The sequence below is a fragment of the Thunnus maccoyii genome, chromosome 1 (assembly GCF_910596095.1).
Source record: "Thunnus maccoyii chromosome 1, fThuMac1.1, whole genome shotgun sequence".
Classification (NCBI taxonomy): Eukaryota; Metazoa; Chordata; class Actinopteri; order Scombriformes; family Scombridae; genus Thunnus; species Thunnus maccoyii.
The window spans coordinates 19,720,647-19,740,255 of record NC_056533.1 but is presented as its reverse complement, the minus strand read 5'-3'; the positions used below and the strand labels follow the sequence as shown (position 1 = coordinate 19,740,255).

At 41.5% G+C, this 19,609-nt stretch overlaps 1 long non-coding RNA gene across 2 annotated transcripts; it reads right to left on the bottom strand.

Moving 5' to 3' along the window:
• Window positions 1–3,877: 3,877 nt before the first annotated feature.
• On the bottom strand, window positions 3,878–18,780 carry LOC121898824. 2 transcript variants are annotated; one of them, XR_006096555.1, is made up of 4 exons: window positions 18,513–18,780; window positions 9,937–10,086; window positions 8,979–9,049; window positions 3,878–8,079 (listed from the first exon to the last, which is right to left on the bottom strand). It is a non-coding gene; the product is annotated as an uncharacterized LOC121898824 (long non-coding RNA). The 2 variants fall into 2 exon arrangements; XR_006096554.1 differs by lacking the exon at window positions 9,937–10,086 and having other exon boundaries at window positions 18,513–18,774.
• Between the last annotated feature and the right edge of the window lie 829 nt (window positions 18,781–19,609).

The following is a 19,609-nucleotide window of genomic DNA, read 5'->3' as shown; positions in this document are numbered from 1 at the left end:
TGTTTAATGTAAATGTTTTATCATTAAATGATTATACGTTACTCACAAATAGTTACATTCTTTGGTTGAGGAAGTACGGAGAGCTGTTTTGTTTTTGTTTTTTTTGCATAAATCCTGTGAGTGAGCAGCTTGAATTTGACTGAGAAGAATGCCCTTCACTGCAATACATCCATGCTCCTTTCTCTTATATCTCCGCCATCCTCCTCCCTCCTGTTACCTTGAAATCGATTTGGTCTGCTATCATTAGAGATGTTTCAGTTCTCTTAATGCTGCTCGGAGGAGTGAAGAGTGAGGAAAAACAAGGCTTCTGAAAATCTGTTATGATAGCAGGCTGCTTTGAAACCACATCATTCCTTGTAAACCAGTTGGGAGAGAACAGAACACAGCACTAAAGAAAACAACCCAATAATCAAAGCCCAGATTTTTGTGTACAGTTTGGTTAAAGCAACAGTGCCACATAGATAGTGCACACATATATGCAAACATTATGTATCATTTATGTTTTATTTCTTATTGACATACCTCACAGTTCCTCAGACATTTTTCTGTTATCCTAAAATATTCATATAAGAGCTGAGTCCTGGAAACAAACACAGGAAACAGGGTATGTGTTTTCATGAAATTTAGCAAAATATCATATATATCAACTTATGTTTTGCATCCAGAGTCATTATTCTTAATTGCAAATCAAAGAAAGTTGACACTAAAGAAAGATTTTCATTTTTGATTTAATAAGGTTTTTAAAATAATTTTCTGACGAGAAAGCCACATCAGGCATTTTCAGTCGTTACAGAACATCATAAACAATCATCATAAAATAGATTACATTGGTTTTGTTTTTGATAACAGTCTCAAGGTTTGCCCTACTGGGATTCAAATCCTGGTCCAAATGATAATTTACAACATTTGGGAGAAAATCCAATTTTTCCGAGAAATTGGTTCAGCACCTCAGACAGTGAATTTACTGTTACAGTAATGTCTCAATCAAATTGCAATGAAAATCCCACAGTCCAATTACTGTTGTGTGTGCAATTAAGTATTTTAAAAACACACACTTATCCTATTACATGACTAAGATGCATCAGGTATGCTGTTGGTGCCTTCCGTCTAAGGTTAAATCTGAACCTGAATCAAGTTGATAGATTAACTTGACCTTTATCAGATAATACTTAGCAAATCAGCAAATAGATTTCTTAAATTGCTTAATCTGATTGCATTGACTTACCCACAGTGCTCACTAACACAGTGTAGCCACGAGTCACTGACCCTAGAGCAGAGAGGAGGAAGGAATATAGAGAAAGAGCTAAAAGTTGTTTTTTTTTTTTTTTTTAAAGTGACAGGTGAATTAATAAAATCAAAAAGCAGAATAAGGGATTACTTAAAAATGTGTTAGTTACAGTTTGAGGTTTTTTTTGCGTTGCCTAGAATTATAGTATATAGCTTTTAGAGTATAATAAAGTTGGAAATCTCAGTCAATCTCTCTTTTCATGCAAAAAACATGTGCAAATATTGATTCAGATATATTATATTATTTCACAGAGCATTTATTTGGCATAGACTTTTGTCCAAAGCAACAATAAGAGCAATCCTTCAATATAGCTTTGAAGGAACAAGGGTTAAAACTTACATTAAACTTTTGAGATTTCCTTCCCTCAGTTTAGTGTAAACAAATTTCTTAAATCTTTTTTTAATTTTTACTTAGATATATATTTCACAAAATTGATGTTTTTAGCCATGCTAGTGGCATAGCTTTAGAGATTGCACTGTGAGTCTACTGGTTGGTCAGTCCACCACTCTGATCCAAACTGAAATATCTCAACTTTTAGATGGACTGCTATAAATTTCGGTACAGACATTCATGGCACCAAGAGTATTAATTCTACTTCTTTTCCTGCAGTGACACCAGCAAGTTGACATGTTTGCATTTTAGTGAAATGTCTTGACAACTTTATGGATTGCCATAAAATGTGGCAGAGATATATATTCATGGTGCCCAGAGGATGAATCCTTGGTGATCTACTGACTGTTCCTCTGATGATAGTTTTTCACTATTTATGTGAAAACTCAACATCTACAAGATGGATTTGTACAATTTTTGTTCAGACGTTTATAGTTCCCAGATGATACCCTAACCTTTCTTCTGGCAGCACCATGAGGTTGAATTGTGGACGTTCGTGGTTTCAAGTGAAATGTCTCAACAGCTTTTGGACGGATGGCCTCGAAATTTGATACACACATTCATGTCCCCCTCAGGATGAATTCGGTAATCCCTTAACTTGGGCGTGAGTGCATGCATGATTTGGTTTTGCTTTGTTTGTGTGTGTGTGTGTGTGTGTGTTTGTGTGGTCTGTCATAGGCTACTTTAGGGGACAATTTTCAGACTTAGGACCCGTTAATTGGGGACGGCTCGTCCAGTTGGGGACAAAAGCTGTGTCCTCAATTGGGAAAAAGCTGATTTTTGCATCATTGGCTAAGGTTAAGTTTAGGTTAAGGTCAGGGTTGGGATAAGTCTCCAGGAAATTAATGTAAGTCTATGTGAAGTCCCCAGAAGTGACAATATGTGTGTGTGTGTGTGTGTGTGTGTGTGTGTGTGTGTGTGTGTCTGTGTGTGTGCATGGTTTAAATGTGGATCAGGTCAGTGAGTGTTTAATGGCGGCTCTGAGGTCCAACACCATGCTGCCCTCTCTGTGAACAGTGGAAGATCCTGCAGGGTGGTAGATGATGATATGCTCAGTGGGGAGCGAGGGATAAAGGCTGCAGATAATGAGGTCTGACCAACCTGCAGAGCTGCAGTGAAATGGTGCAAATGAACAAAACATGGATGAGGTCACAGGCTTTAAACAGCTGGGAGCAATAAGAGCAATGCAATATTCAACTGTCTTTCAGCACTACTAAGTGTCCACTTTACTGAACATTTTTTATATTTTCCCTCTGCAAGGTATGTATTCAATACCTCCTACCTATGTGCCTAAAGGAAAACCTTTCTCAAGTATGTTTTTGACAGCAAACAACTGTCATATCTGGCTCACACTACAGTCACAGCCTGATACTCACCTGGAACTCAGCCTTGTACTATGAGTGGACAAAAGAAAACATGCTGATCAGGTTTCTTGTTGGCTATCAAGATTATGCAGCTGCAGATTCAGCTCAAAAAAGGTTACACAGTGTAGTTCTATGAGCTCTGCTGTGCTCTAAAACAGGTTCTATCAGTGATTTTGATCTTCTATTATTTAATTTCTCCTTATCACTTGAATTGAATAACATGGTATTTTAAATAACCACTTAAATTCCAGTTTTCTACTTGTATATCATTTTAAGTAATTGAACTTAAACCTGCATTCACCAATTTTTTTTCCACTTGGAGGAGCGAAAACAAGTTGTGAACACAACATGACATAATATCACCTTTTTACATTGATATGTTGAACTTGTTAGCAAACAGTTGATTCTTTTTCTCTGTTTTTCTCTTTCTATCAACTCCTGAGGGAAATATCTGGCTCTTTAGCTGCTAAATGCTCCACTACTTTCACATCTAGTGTCTGTTTGCTGTTTGGTGCTGAGAAGGTAGTGTAAAATGGGTTCAGCTTTTTCTCTGAAAACAGCTGTCCACTGCTGCCAAAAATGACACCATAAGAGCGGTGAGAGTGAACTAAGACTGTAAAGTTGCGGGCCAGATGGCTAAACAATGAGCTTAAACTCAGTATAAAGCTCCATAAAGCCAAGGGGAGCTGCAGAGTCAGGTGATAATTCTCTGTATCATTTGATACATTGTTAATATAAAAATATCTATTAGCCACTTTAAGTAATTTTGAAATAGTATCATCCTAGAATATCATCCTATTCCTCTTTGTTTAACAGTACCACATGTATTCTATCATCTTGTTCCAACTATGTGCTGTTTACACTGAGTAACATATGTAAGCCCGAGACTCCATGTTTTCTGTCTGCATCATTCCATCAAATGGAAATAATCTAGATGTCTTGTGCAAAATTTTATATACATTTTCTTTAATAGTATCGTTGGAAACTATTTTAAATAAAATTCAGTGGTTTTGAACAATGTTTGGCTGCACAACATGAGTTGTCGTAACCTGACGCGCCAGATGTTTTGTTACACAGCACTGCATGATCTTGTGATGTCGTGAATCCAGCTGCCTCGCAAGGTAAGAGTTGTCATGCTGCTAATAGAACATGGCACCACTGAATCATTGCAGAAATGGATCATGTCTATGTTGAGGAAAAGATGAATATACAGTCATATTTGTCAACACAGTGTGCGCACTAAGTGAGCTGTGCTGTCTAATAAACTTTTACTGCTGATGTGTTACTTCATGCCTATGACAGCGTCTCTAAACAGAGTATGAGTCCTGTTTGTGTGTGTGAGTGTGTGTGTGTCTGTGAGTGTGTGCTGTATATGTGAATCTTCGCCTCAGATGCGGCACTCGCATAGCTTCCTGCTGCTCTCATGGTGCCCCCTGATAAGCTGGTGCTGCAGAGGGTTTCAGAATGGCGCTAGTGGCAGTGGAATTAGCTTCCATTGTCATGATAATGACAGTGATACTCTTGCCCCGTCCAACTCCGACCAGCCATTGTATGGAAACAGGAATGCAATTTCTCCTGCAGCGGCAACCGACAATCCTCTATGAGAGTGAAAGGTCCCTAAATGACTCTCCATTCAGGCGAGGCTGAGGGGCCAGCAGCCAATTAAAGTGGGAGCAGCAGAACAGTGCCATTCCAAAGACCTAAGGCTGTCTCTAAACACACACATTAAGCAATACCCAGACACACACACACACATTTACACATACCCATTAGTCGCAAAGAACATCTAATCCCTTAAACTATCTTTTTCCTTACAGACCTGATTCTCTCACAGGCACAAGCAGTTTCTACTAAATAACTCAAGAGGTTTATTTGGCCCAGAATGTACAGTATGACTCAGTAACATGAGTTATCAATTTGAAAATGCCTTCATATTGGAGTTGGGGGATTGTAAGAGAGTGTCCCTGAGAAAATTGGAGCCACTCTCAACATCATCCATCATGGTTAAATTCTTTGGTGGTGTTTATGGTATCAGACAGTCTCCTCTGGGCGTTTATCTGGCAGCAGAGGCAGAGTCACGATGGAGGGAGAAGGGTTTCAAAAGTGGTCATGCTACTGAATTGTGAGTGGATGTGTGCTGTGGGGCTGTGTGTGAGCTTTGAGCTGGGAAGAAGCCTATAGAGCCAGTTAGGTTTGCTTTAAGCATCTCTACTAATAATCACCCACCACAGCACTGACAATTACTCACAAAGTCTCCGCAGACAAAACACTCCTCCCGAATGCCTCATTTATTCTGCAGCCACCTTGCCACCATTTTCTCTCTTTGTTTCGACTGCTGCTTCATGCACACTTTCTCCATCTAGAAGCTCCCAGGTTATAAAATCTGAAATCTTTCTGTGATAACTGACTACATTTGAAATAACAATACATGTCCATCATTCCATGTCCAGCCCTATGGGTGCAATAAATGCACAATGAGCAAATGTCCTGTTTTGGCATAGATCATCTCTTATGTTAACCCTACTAACTTGAACATTGTATTGGCAGCTGTTATATGAAACTACTGGCAAAGACAAGTACAGTCGACCAATATAAGCTAGACTGCAAACATTTGCAACCTGGAAAATGTAGTAATTTCAGTCTAGCAATATTAGCTGTGTTGAACAATGCTGTCACTTGCTAGCAATTCAAACATCTTGCCTACTTGTCTCTTCTAAGGTCCTTTTAAAAGATGTTGACAAAACAGTCATTATACAAATATTTCTCCCATCTATTGGCACCATTCCTCTTCATGCGTGTTGTCATTCTGAACAACTCTGTAACATTTCTCAACATGGAAGGGACCTTAACAGACATACTACTAACACCCATAGACTTCCATTGTTGTCCAAAACTATTAAAAACACATCACTGAGCAACACTGTTGAACTGGGTGAAACGTTATTTCATTATGATTAATATATAGGTCATTCCCCAAAAATGCACAATTTATTGTGATGTTTGCTTAAAACTGAAAGAAATTACTGCGCCTTTCTTACCAAGACTAAGTCTACAGCCTTACTAGCAGCAGTAGCAGCAGAGGTGCTTTGAGCTGAATGCTAAAACATCTTATTTTGGGTGTCAGCATGCAAAATTTTGGTAATTAGCACTCAACAAAAACTACAGCTGAGAATGATGGGATGTCATTGGTTTTGCAGGTAAACCAAGCTATATCTGACGAATAAAAATGTTGATGTGATGATGGTGCCAGAGGAAAAGTTAAAGAATCATCAGAATTATTACAATTCATCCTGAGAGGGACACAAATGTCTGTACAAAATTTCATCTTAATCCATCCCAAAGATATCTCAGTCTAGATCAAAGTGGTGGACACATTGTTATCCTCAGAGCATGGCTACAAATGCAGCTGTGTATTGTGTTTGCGAGCTCTTTTTTTAAAGATTGACATCTTCAGGAGGAAGAAATGGACTTGACAGTGTAGGGAAGTTGGAAAGTATTGAGAGATGGACTACTGCATTGTTGGTTTTGGCATTTTCATGTGATATATTGACAATAAGAAAAATACAGAATAATCCGAGCCTCATCTTTCAATTTGCCATTCATGTAAGACAAAATATTGTGTCCATTTGTAGGAATGTATCATCTTTGAACTTTTTTAACATGAATTAAATAATCTGTTATTCAAACAGCTCCTCAGTCAGGATTTCTGGCAAATATCTGACTGCTGCTACGTACGATTGCGTACGACAGTCATGGCATTACAGCAAGACTAACATCATGTCATCCAGTCCCAGATCACAGCATTGCCTCCTGACATTTTCAGTATGCTGATGTCAGAGAGTCATTAAAAGGCAAATACATGAATATGGAGCAACTGGACACACGTTATGTTGGCTCTTAACAGCAAATTGGCTGGCGCTGGGCATAATGCATTCAAAGGTAGCAGCAGACATCGAGTACAAAATCCATCATATTATATTATACGAAGCGGGTTTAGATGAAAGCCCTCATCAGACAGCAGGGTATTTTTTTTCTTATTGTAAATAGGGCTCTTGTGTGTTTAAGCATCGTGTGATAGTCATTGAAGGCTGCAATCAGTCTCCAATTATGTCTCTTTACATCTCAATGAGGAAATCCAGCTGCACTGTAGGATCTGATGATACAGGAGGAGGAGTAGCTGTGTATGTTCATGAGGAGAGGTAGATGATACTTACAGATAGAATTACAGGGTGATATCTAATCATCTGAACAAATCAAGTAAGGACTGCACTAAGTACTTGCTTTATGTCTCCACCTGCTTGTGTCCTCTGTTTATTGGAATTGGGACAGCGTTTTCATCTCCACCTAGCTCCTTGTAGTCACTAGTAAGTATTGGAACAGGCATTTTTCTTTTGATGGTGGACTGAAAGCAAATAACATGAGGGCATTCAAAATGCCTCCATTGTGTGGGTAAGATTGAATTATGATTATGAATTCTATTTAATTATTCGACCGAACCCTTCATTCTTGTCTAACATCTTTTCCAGCTCCCTAAATTCAAATGGACAAACACGAGTATTGGTTTATATATCTATATATATGTATATGTATATATGTGTGTGTGTATGTATATATATATAAACATTAAACATACTTATCAGAGTTTCAGAAAAAGAGTTTCAGAAAAGAACACAGTTTCATTTAAAACCAGTTTAAAATCAAACCAATATTCAGTCTGGTCAGAGAACTCCATGATTATTCTGTTCGTCCTCAATCACCATTAAACCATTATTTTCCCTGTCCTTTATCTACATGCTCTCTCCCTCTCCCTCTCTCTCTTTCTGTTTCTCTCTCTGTCTACTGCTTGCTTTGTCTTTTTCATTTTCTCTTTTCAATGCAGTCAGTATTGAGCGGCCCACAGCATTTGGATGCAAGATGAACTTTGATAAGAGTTAATGAGAACACAGCATTGTGTGGGGAAAGAATGGCTCTAGCTGCACTCAAGAGCCTCCTCACCAGGAAATGGACCGTAAAGAGCCACAGACATCCACTCCGGGTCTGGAGGAGGAGAAGAAGAGAGGACAAGAGAGGAAGACACAGAGGACAGGAGAGACAGGATGTAAAGGGCAGAATGCAGCTTTCACACTAATCCAAAAAATAGGATTTTGCAATTCATTTTCAAAACATGTTTGTTTTCACTTATAATGTTTAGTTAACAAGCAAATTAACAACAGATAAAAATCTTTTCTGCAGACCTCCTAGCCAGTTGCACCAGCTGTTTGTAAGTTAGCGTTGTTATAATGTAAGCAGAGATTTAAACATCATTAAATCAAAACCACACAAACTACTTATTATGCAGAGATTAGATGTTACTAAATACTCACACTTACTTACTGCCAGGTGGAACTGTTGCGTCAGCTAGCTGAATTGACCAACTGGCAAACCTAACGTTAGCTTGCTAATAGCCGTTTGATGTTCGATTGAAGAGTAAAAGTGCTAGTATGGAATATGGTCAATATATCTAACTGATATTAAAAAAAACACACCATACCTCCAATTACAAAACTTTATGCCATTAACGTTAGACTAAATGACCAAATAACAACAATTAGCTTAGCATAATCAGATATTTCCTCCTCATTGTAAACTGCATGACCGTTACTAATTCTAAAACACACATATGCGGATATAAATAAAACAAAGTCATAGCTTCACAAAAGATTGACAGTTGTTTATTTTATCTTTTGGCCCTTAAAACTGTTATTTTTTGAAATTGTTTCCTAGCAGCTAGCAACCGATTTACACATTACTAAAGTGTTCACTTGCCAAGACATTTCTTAAGTCTTAATGGTGCAACATTATTTAGTAAATCACTAGTGTGTGACTAGCTGGTAGTTACTAAAACTTTCAGAGGGACTTTATGTACAAACTTTGTGATGTCCAGTCCAGTGTTTTACCTTCTCGCCTTATTGCAGTGAGGTAGACTTGAAGTCCTGGGCGTATTGGTGCTCTGTGACATCACTGTTGGCTGCGGTTACATGTGCAGGTCAGAGGTAAAACACAGGGGAAACAAAATGAATACGTGTAAAGTCACTCTTTAATTGATGTTTAATTATTGTAGATCTACAGATAGACATTAGACATTAATCTTGTCCATAAGCAAATACAGTATTCTTGATATCCACAGGGAACTGGATTATGAGCTAAAATAAATTATACAATGTGAACTTAGCATGAAACTGAAATTATAAAATACAGATTCAAGCATTTTTCAGAAGTCAAAAGTTTTCTCAGTGAAGCCCAGTGCTACTATCACTACATCTATCCACCAACAAACTCTACCAATAAGATATGTTGCTTTTACCACTGGCAACCAGAAAAATTACAAAAAATGTACAGTTCAGATGTTCAGATCCTATTGGTTAGAAACCTGCTCCACCATTGTTTGCTTGTGCTTTTAGGGTTCAACAAGCTATTCTTGCAGTCGCTAATAAAATTACAGAATAAAATCAAAACAGTGCAGAAGAACTGTGAATACATTCTCAGCATACTGCTCTGTGCATCTGGACTCACTAGAACAAAACCCTGCATGCTTTGACTTGTTGTGAGCTGTGCCTCATACACACACTGTGTGTATGAGGTGTGTGCAGTACACACAGTGTGCAGGGGTGCCCTTAACATTACTTTAGGCCCTGGGGCTGTGGATGTTTTGGAGAAAAAGCGCCCTTATTATTAGTAAACAGAATATGAAACTCACCAAAATAAGACAATATGTCAACAATAAGTCAAGACAAAGCTAGGTTATTAGCCATATAGGCCTATGTGCACAGCAGTGACATGAGATCAGTGTTTTCAATTAAAAACCAGCAAACATCTCAAGCAAAGGACTGGTATTACAGGAACACATTGTTTTACCTTCATTAGTGCTTCCTACTGGTCTTTTTCACCGCAAACTCCTTGACTGTATCTTTAATATCCATGGCCTGAAGAATGTCATGCTTGATGGACATTGGGGTGAGGTGGCTCAGTCTTTCTTGCTGCATATTGTCTGTGGTCTACTTTTAACTAAGGAAGGTTTAGAGAAAGATCACTCTCTGCTTGGTGACTGGAATGGTAAGGAAAAGGTAAAGAGCTATGTCTGTAATAGGGAACACAGTCTGCAATTTTCTTCACCTCGAGTTTGAGCAGTTCACACTAGTTCAATTCCAAAAACTGAATAACTTCTGCCACAAAGTCCTCCTCCAAGTCCAAGTGATATTTTTGTTGGAGGCTCTACACTGATGAGTGGAGCTCCTGTGGGGAAATTGCCTGAAATTTGTTTTAAAAGCCAAAGCTTTCCAGAATATTGTTGTATGACTGGTCTCTTCTGTCCAGCTCTGCCACTAGCCTGTCAATCACAACAGTAAACACAGACATGGAAAACTTGCTTCAGCCTGACAGCTGACAGTCTGGTTCAGACGATTCATAGGCCTGTCTTTTTCATTTCCTCACACACTGTGTGTCTTTTTTATAGACCTCTGATACGGATGGAGACATCTTCATCTGAAAACGATCAAATTGATCGTATAAGCCTGCCACATACTGCATTACACAGGTCAAGTTCAACTGCCTGTAGTGCAGCGCTCACTCTAAGAAACAACAAAAGAATGTCATTCCACATATTGCAGAGAAATGCTATTTCCAGCTTATACATTTCTTGTGAAGTACTCTGGCCTATTGCTGTGTAGTTTGGGGCTGGTGCTCATTGTCAGTAATGTTTTGTAGTGATTGCTGGATACCTGCATAATTCAAACTTATTTATGCAGGCAAATGGACCTATATGCAGAAACAACAGGCAGGCGGCAGGAACTGAAGAAAATAATAATTTATTACCGGACTGGTTACTGGCAGATGAAGACAAAAACAGAACTGGCTGACTTGAAACACAAGGAACAAAAAATAACAGCTGCACACACTGGGAAACATTGACCATGAACTGACAAAGAACTCAAAGAACAGAAAGGTATGAATACACAAGGAACAAATCACAGAACAAGACACAGCTGGAGTGGGGCAGGCGCTGGAAAAGGAGGGAACACAAGGGTTGTGCCTAGCCTTGCTCTGTTTGTTGCCTGCCAGGCAACAAACAGAGCAAGGCTAACGAGACTAAACAGATCAGGTGTGCAAGGGAAAACAGGCTGAGCAGGACTACAGCAACACATGAGAAACACGAGGTTACAAACCGTCTCAGAATTACATAAATATAAGTTAAAGTGCACAAGTCATACTGAGCAAACACGGCAAATAAACATCAGCATTATATTGCCAACCTAGGAACTTTAACAATAAAGACTAGAAACATAAATTACTGTTGACATAAATCTAAATTAAGACTGCATGTGTTGCAGCCAAGGACTCAGGCAGATGCAGGACTGCCGTGCAACTAGCAATGTCTTTATTTTTGCTTTAAACAACGAAAACAAAGTAGTCTATGCTCACTCTTACAGACCGGCAGCACACTTTCTCCGCTGCTAAAAACGAGTGTCCTCTTCTCTTGGCTAACATGACAACAACAACACAACTCGCTTTTTCCGCCTCAACAGCATAACCTGGTGGCGGGAACCAAACAGCGCATCCACAAACAATACTGAATGAAATATAAACTCACAAACACTGTATCCTGGAAAGACATTTAGGATTATCTATACTGCCTGCAGACATGAACCTTTATGCAGTTTAAATTTAACCCATTAGATTAATTAAATTCTGCAAATTAACCTGTTAAACTCAACTAAATTACAAAAGAAAATAAATTGGGGGGGGTCTCTGGTTTGACAGTAGGGAATGCCCTCGTTAACAAATATAAAATATCTTACTGATATCCATTGACCCCTCACACTCTCCCCTTCTTGAAAAAATGTCGTCCCGACATTTAATTATACCTCCAAGCCTTTCACACAAATACATGGACAGTCGTGAAACTGAATGGGCCAACATTTAGGTTATAACCTGGTTTGTGAGATGCCCAGACTACCGTGCACTGCAGTCTGGAATACTCCTGTCATCAGTCTCTTTTTTTTTTCTTGTGCCCAAACACCTGCATAGTTAATGCATATAACACACCCATGAGTCCATACACTGCGGTAGGTCATTTCTTTTTCTCATCACTAATACCCAACCCACAGAAAACATAAGTCGGCCAACAGTCTCTGTGTTTCCTACTACAAGATCCACACAAGGCACATAGGTATCATTCAAAAGAGGTAAAGAGTGTCTTTTCAGTTTACTAGGTCATTTATAGTCTATTACCAGGGCTGCCAGTAGCCACTGACAGCTATCCCCTTGGTTGAAACACTTCTCTCTGTGAAATTCGGCTGGCCAAGTCTGTCATAAGTCAGAGTCTGTGGATGCTTCCTTTGTCTCCTTGGATATTCCCTCCGCTCTGTCTCCTCGATCATTTCATCCTCTGAGCCCCTCTTGTCTGTAGCAACAGCATCATCTGCACTGTCCTCCGAAGTTGCTGTGTGGATCTGTCCCTCCTCAACAATTTGTGGAGGCTCCCTCCCTTCTGGGACAGTCTTTTCAGCTTGCAGATGGAACTCCTGAGCTGTGGGGTTCAGTGAAGGTGGACTTTGGAGTCCAGCTGGAGACCAGGTGAAGGTCACTGCAGGAAAATCCTCATCTGACTCCTCACTATCCATTTGTTGAGTGTGTTTAGTCACCAGTTTTTGTCTGTTTTTGTGGCTATTTCTTTTCTTTGTCTGGGTTGTTGTGGGGGTTTTATCTTCATGTGCGGTGACAGGGAGGAAGTCACAGGGTAAAAGCATGTTCCTGTGCAGTATCCTCCTCCTGCCTCTACCACCTTCTGGTTCCACCTCAAACACAGGACTGTCCGCACCCTTCTGACTCTTAATGACATAAATGTCATCCTCCCAGTAGGAACGGATTTTCCCTGGCCCTCTCGGCCACATTTCTCACCAGGACACGGCTGCCCACTTGGAGTGGAGGACCGTACACTCTCTTGTCATATTGTCTCTTTCCTCTATCTGCTGACTTAGAAGCATTCCTGGAGGCGATGTCATATGCCTCAGCCATCCTCTGTCTCCACGTCTCCACATAGTCCTGGTATGGGCCTGAACAGTCTTCACTCTCTATCCCAAACAGCAAGTCCACTGGCAGACTAAGTGGCCTGCCAAACAGTAGAAAGAATGGAGAGTAGCCTGTGGCCTCATTAGTTGTGCAGTTAAAGGCAAGTATGACTTTAGGGGTATGATTTTTCCAGTCACTTTTCTGTTCTTCGGTAAGTGTTCTTAGCATTGAGAGGAGAGTTCTGTTAAACCTCTCTGTTTATCCGTTTCCCTGGGGGTGGTATGGACTAGAGACCCCTTGATACCAGAGAGTGCTTTTAGGTGGTGCAACAGTTTGTTCTCAAATTCCCTCCCCAGGTCATGGTGCAGCTTTTCCGGAAAACCAAACTTGAGACAGAAATCACTGAACAGTTTATCCGCCAGTTTTGGCTGATTTGTTGGTCGTAGCATATGCCTGGGCGAAGCAAGTGTAGTGGTCCATTATCACCAGTATGTATTCATAACCACCCCTACATTCTCCCAGGTGCAGGAAGTTGACAGAGACCAGCTGGAATGGGTGAGTGGTTTCAATACTCAACATGGGTGCCCGTGACTGTCTGTTTGGTTTTCTTTTCTTGAGACATTCACACACATTTGTTATGAAATGTTCTATGTCCCTCTGCATTTTTGGCCAAAAGAAACGGTCCCTCATCAGATTTACTGTCCTTTCTGTTCCCAGATGGCCCATTTCCTTGTGCAGCTCATTTAAGACGAGAGGACGGTACACTTCTGGGAGCACAAGTTGACTTTTTGCTTGAGTTCTCCGGTGCATTGTCCCATCTGCCCTGATCTCTAGCTTGCCCCACTCTCTCACTAGAGCCTTAAACTCAAGACTCTCTCCCTCTAGTTCTCATGCAGCAGGTCTCTTATTTCTTATTTTGTAGTCATACATTTTGCCTGTCACAGGGTCTTGTCTTTGGGCTGCCTGTATCGAATCTCTGGATAATGGCTGAACAGTGCTGAGCAGATTCTCTGTTTCCAGCTGTTCTTTAAGAGCATCAAACGACACTGAGCTGAGGAGCAGGCTTTGTTCTTTTTGTTGAACTAAGATGCCCTGTTCTGTTGCCCTGACTTCATCCTGACAAACTGACTGGGTGCACTGATTCATGTATTCCTCAAAATCCAGTGGCATTCTTGATAAGCCATCTGCATCAGAGTTCGCTTTGCTTGGCCTGTATTTTATTGTGAAATTGAAATCTGCTAGCTCTGCAGCCCATCTCTGTCCAGTAGCATTAAACCTCGCTGTTGTCAGTACATACGTGAGTGGGTTGTTGTCTGTATAGACCACAAAAGAGGGAGCATGAAAGAGATAGTCTCAGAAGCGCTCGCAAATGGCCCATTTAAGCACCAGAAACTCGAGCTTCCCAGAGTGCAGATGATAATTTCTCTCTGGAGGGGTGAGTGTTCTGGACCCATAGGCTATTACTTTTAATTTACTGTGACTTCGCTGGTACAGCACCGCTCCCAGTCCTGCCTGAGAAGCATCTGTGTGCAGGACAAACGGTTCATTCAGGTCTGGCTAGCCTAGAATCGGCGGGTTGGAGAGTTGGTCCATCAGATGGCATAAGACCTGGTGATGATTGTCGGTCCAGGAAACTGGTGTGGCTGAGGTTAGCTGCCCTTGCTTCCCTTTCTTTGTTTTCCCTTTTTTAGAAACTCTGGCACTCTTTGAAGGACTTTGAGCAGCTGCTGGGGCTGCTAACAGTTCATACAAGGGCCTAGCTATGCAAGAAAAGTTTTTATGGATGACCTGTAGTAAGACAGAAAGCCCAAAACCTGCCTGACTTCTCCTACTGTGCTTGGTTGTTTTTCTTTTAGAGCCTGTACAGGAGCCACTTCTGCGGGGTCCATGCTATGGCCTTCTTTTGACACTATCTTGCCCAAAAATCTAACTCTGGATTTAAGCAGTTCACATTTCTTTGCTGTAAGCTTTACTCCATGTTGCCTATATTGATGCAGGACTGTTCTTACATATTCTACATGGTCCTCAAAGGACTTACTGTGAACTAGATTATCATCCAGGTACAGCAGGCAGATGTCATCATGTAAACCCCACAGACACTCCTCCATGCTCCTCTAAAATTCAGCTGGAGCTGAACTCAGGCCAAAAGGAATTCTCAACCATTGGTACAGGCCCCAAGGAGTGATGAAGGTGGTGAGCGGCTGACTTTCCTCGTCTAGGAAGCCTTGGTGATATGCTTTACCTTGGTCTAGTACTGAAAACCATGAGCTTCCACTGAGACTGTCTAGCATGTCCTGTATCCTAGGAATAGGATGTCTATCTGGCACTGACTTTCGATTTAGTTCACGATAGTCCACACAGTCTCAATTCACCTGATTTCTTTCTCACACACACTATGGGTGATGAGTAAGGTGATTTTGATTTTGTAATCCAGCCCCTGTTAATCAAATCCTGCAGATACTCCTTTACTTCCTGGTGTAATGGATTAGGCACACTGATGTAAGTTTTCTGGACTGGTATCTGGTCGGTTAAGTTAATGTGCATGCGGAGTGAGGCTATACAGCCTACATCATTCTCATCTTGGGCAAAAGCCTTACATTCCCCTGTAAGCATTTCTCTCACTAGGACCTGCTGGTCACCAGTTAAGTGATCTAATGCTACAGTGGGGTCCCAAGCTTCACTACTGTGGGTGGTGGGATGTGTTGTGTCTGAACAGTCTGTGTCTCTTGGTGTGGATTTGTCTAAGCTTACTTGTGTCTGTTCTTGTGTCACAGATTGGAGAGCCACTGGGTACACAGCTTTAACGCTCTCCATGTGTCCCAGGCTGACTCGTGCACCCAATGTGATATTGTGTCCTGTGGTATTGATCACAGGGACGGGGACAGTGGCCGAATTACCTCTTTTCATGGTGAATAGTACTTCTTTAATGTGCAACCCCTAGGGTAGGTCTGTGTCCATTTTGGGGCAAAACAGCATTACAGTGTCTTTCTCAGTCTGTGTGTGTGCGCGACATCTCACTGTGCTGACTTCGCCTGGGTGTAAGACAACTTTACTCTTGCCTGTCCTTACCACGATCCCCTCATTACTGGACTGGTGAGCGTGCATTAGCTAGATAAAAGATTTTGCCGCACCAAAGTCAATGTCAAAAGCACTGCTCACAATTTCTGTTACCCTGTCACTGGCTGTCTCCTGTTGTTGTTTGAGTTGTTCATTAATCACCTCCTCTATTACATTGAAGCCAATGATCGGATCCTCTGCCACATTGGGGTCACTGGAAACCAGTACTGGTACTAGCAGGTTATCACTAACAGCATCTGACTTGCTCAGCTTGAATTCTACAGGTATCCACCCCATAAATGGTATTTCTGTCTGATTGGCTGCAAGTCTATTTAATGGTATTGGCCCTAGGAGTTCATCTATTTCTCTGATAGTGCTATTGGGCAGATGCTCAGCTCGCCATTTGTCATTTCATTACAGTTGCTTTAGCACCTGTATCCCACAGTGCTGTCACTGGTACATTATCAAAGGTACATTTCACCATTTTACGTTTCCCTATCAATTGGATAAGTTTTTTACCTTGTCTTGCTGAGAGGTAATCGACTTTGCATGTCTCTGCTAACTTATTTCTTTGTGCCTCTTCCCCAACTAAGTGTTGCTCAACTAGCCTGACTGCTCTACACAGGGGTTTGTGTTCCTGCCAGTGATACTCCTGACACGTCTTGGAGCAATAGACTGTAGCTGAACAACCTGTACATGTCTGTAACCTTCTGTCTGTGCATTCCTCATGCAGACAGTAGTGGCAGCGGCGGGACTCTGACAGTCGTGGCTGGGTCACTGCCGGTCCCTCAGCAGCAACCCTTCTCAGTTTCCCTGCACCTGGCATGGAGCTCTGCATCCTCTGGAAATGTGGCCCAGCTGACCACACTTGAAGCAGTGGATGCAACTTCCTCCTTCTCCTTTGTCCTGACATGCCCTGCAGCCCCTCCTTCGCGTGTCCTTGCTCTCTGCCACTTGCTTGGAGTTCTGTGATTTGACAGTACTCATGGAGGCGAGTACCATCTGTTTCATTTCAGCTACCTCTCTCTGAAGTTCTCTTACCAGGGTGTACACCTCAGGCTCAGGTGTACACCCTGTGAACCATCCCAGGTGTTGCTGCTTGTCTGCAGCTCAGCCACTCTGGGTGTCATGGTACTGTTCTTCTTTAACCTGTTCAGTCTCTCAGTCTCAAGGTTAGCTGCTTCATTTATTTTTTCAATCAGGGTTTCATCTGTCACGTCCAGATTATCAAGAAAGGGCTTGATCTGGAATTTGATATTGTCATTGAGCAGTCCTGTACCCACTGACCTCAGAAACTTCCTTTTGACTAGATCTGCATTGTAGTGTTCCTCTCTCTCCTTGGATGCAAAGAGCAGTCTGTCTTTTAGTTCAATAGCGCTGAACAAGAAATCTTGTGCTGACTCTTTTGGTTCTTGAGAGATACTGATCAGTTTTTGGTACAGGTCTGATGTGTCATCTTCTTTGTAATGTCCCTTTAATATTGTTTTTAGCTGAGGCAGGGTCAAATCAGTCTTTATTTCAAGCATGTCACGCAGCTTTAGGCCTGGGCTGATGGCCTTTATCACAGCCTCTATGACTTCTGACTCACCGTGACCCTTACGGAGCCCGCTCTCCATCTGGTGCATGAGGCTGGTGTATGACAACTTGTCACGGTGACCTCCACCAATTTGGCCACAGATGCGAAACTCTCTGCGGATTGTCACTTCCGGCACCTTGGCTGGCGGCAGGTTCTGGATCGGGTTTACTGTGGCGTCATCAGATATGTTCAATTTGACACCAAGCATTTTTATTTCCTCTTCTAAGGCTTTGCAGGACTGTTGCAGCTCCAGATATTTTCCTTCCATCTCTCCGGTCATGACATTCCCGCTCTTCCCCTTTGTTGCACTCCTCCGTTTTGCCGCCCATAAAGGATAATAGTTCTTGAATAATCTGAATTGCTTCCTCTGCCTCTGCGTTTTGTTCTATATCACCCAACTTATTTCCCGCCATTTTAATGAGTGTTCATCTGCTCATATTTTCAACAGTCTCGTCGTCTTCTTCGATGCATTTGATATATTTACAGATCTCCACTGTCCGGTCCCAGTTCAGCTGGCATAGTATGGTGGTGGCTCGGTCTAAAAGTATCTCCAAATCCATCTTGCATTTGTCGGCGGTTCTTTTTCGTTCCAAGTTCGTCTGTGGAGGAAAGCCCTCTTCTTCTGTCGGGTGCCTGAAATGGCGGCCGCGCTCTCCGGTTGAACTTTTCTCCTGGCTGGCTCGCCAGAATATGTTGCAGCCAAGGACTCAGGCAGGTGCAGGACTGTCGTGCAACTAGCATTGTATTTATTTTTGCTTTAAACAACGAAAACAAAGCAGTCTATACTCACTCTTACAGTCCGGCGGCACACTTTCTCCGCTGCTAAAAACGAGTGTCCTCTTCTCTTGGCAACCATGACAACAACAACAGTTTTCTTCTTCTCCTTCACAACTCGCCTTTTCCGACTCAATAGCATAACCTCGTGGCGGGAACCAGACAGCGCATCCACAAACAATACTGAATGAAATACAAACTCACAAACACTGTATCCTGGAAAGACATTTAGGATTATCTATATTGCCTGCAGACATGAACCTTGATGCAGTTTAAATTTAACCCATTAGATTAATTAAATTCTGCAAATTAAGCTGTTAAACTCAACTAAATTACAAAAGAAAATAAATTGGGGGGTCTCTGGTTTAACAGTGGGGAATGCCCTCGTTAACAAATATAAAATATCTTACTGATATCCATTGACCCCTCGCACATGTAACAACATAAAGAAAGACAATTGTTGCTCAGAGTTTCAGTTCACTTTTACACTTAAACACAGTTTCTAAGAGAGTCAATGAAGCAAGCAACAGTATTTCAAGTGGTCCTTAAATATAAACTGCAGCCTCTTATCTGTCCTTCTTCCCACTCAGTCCAGTTTTAAACAGGCAGAAAAGCCTGAAGGCATCTGGTGGACTGGTGGAGGGACATAGAGCCAGACTGGGAGAGAACCGTGACACTCAGCGCTTTGATGGCAGCTGAGAGTGCACTGACCATCTTGTATCTGAAAGTGTATTCAGTGTTTCGTTGTGGTCCTTTTCATTAGCTTGCAGTCCCACGGTGCTAACCCGCCAGCGAGATGTAGACATGGAAGAGAAGTTGAAGAGTGTTTGAACAAAACTAAAAAACTGTTCTGTTTCCTCACAGCAATTTACACTATTAATTCAGCGTGTGGGTGGTGCAGGGTGCCCACTTTGCCAGTGGATTAATCTCTTTGATGAAGGACTGCAAACCTTTGTATGTGGCCGACATGTTGCTTGCATTATCATAACACTGTCTGCAACAGTTGTTGATGTCAATGACCATCTCTTGTAACACACGTAAAATGGAATTACAGAGGGCTTCTCTGGTGTGGCTAGTGATTGGCAGAAATTTAAGAAAACACTCCTCAATATC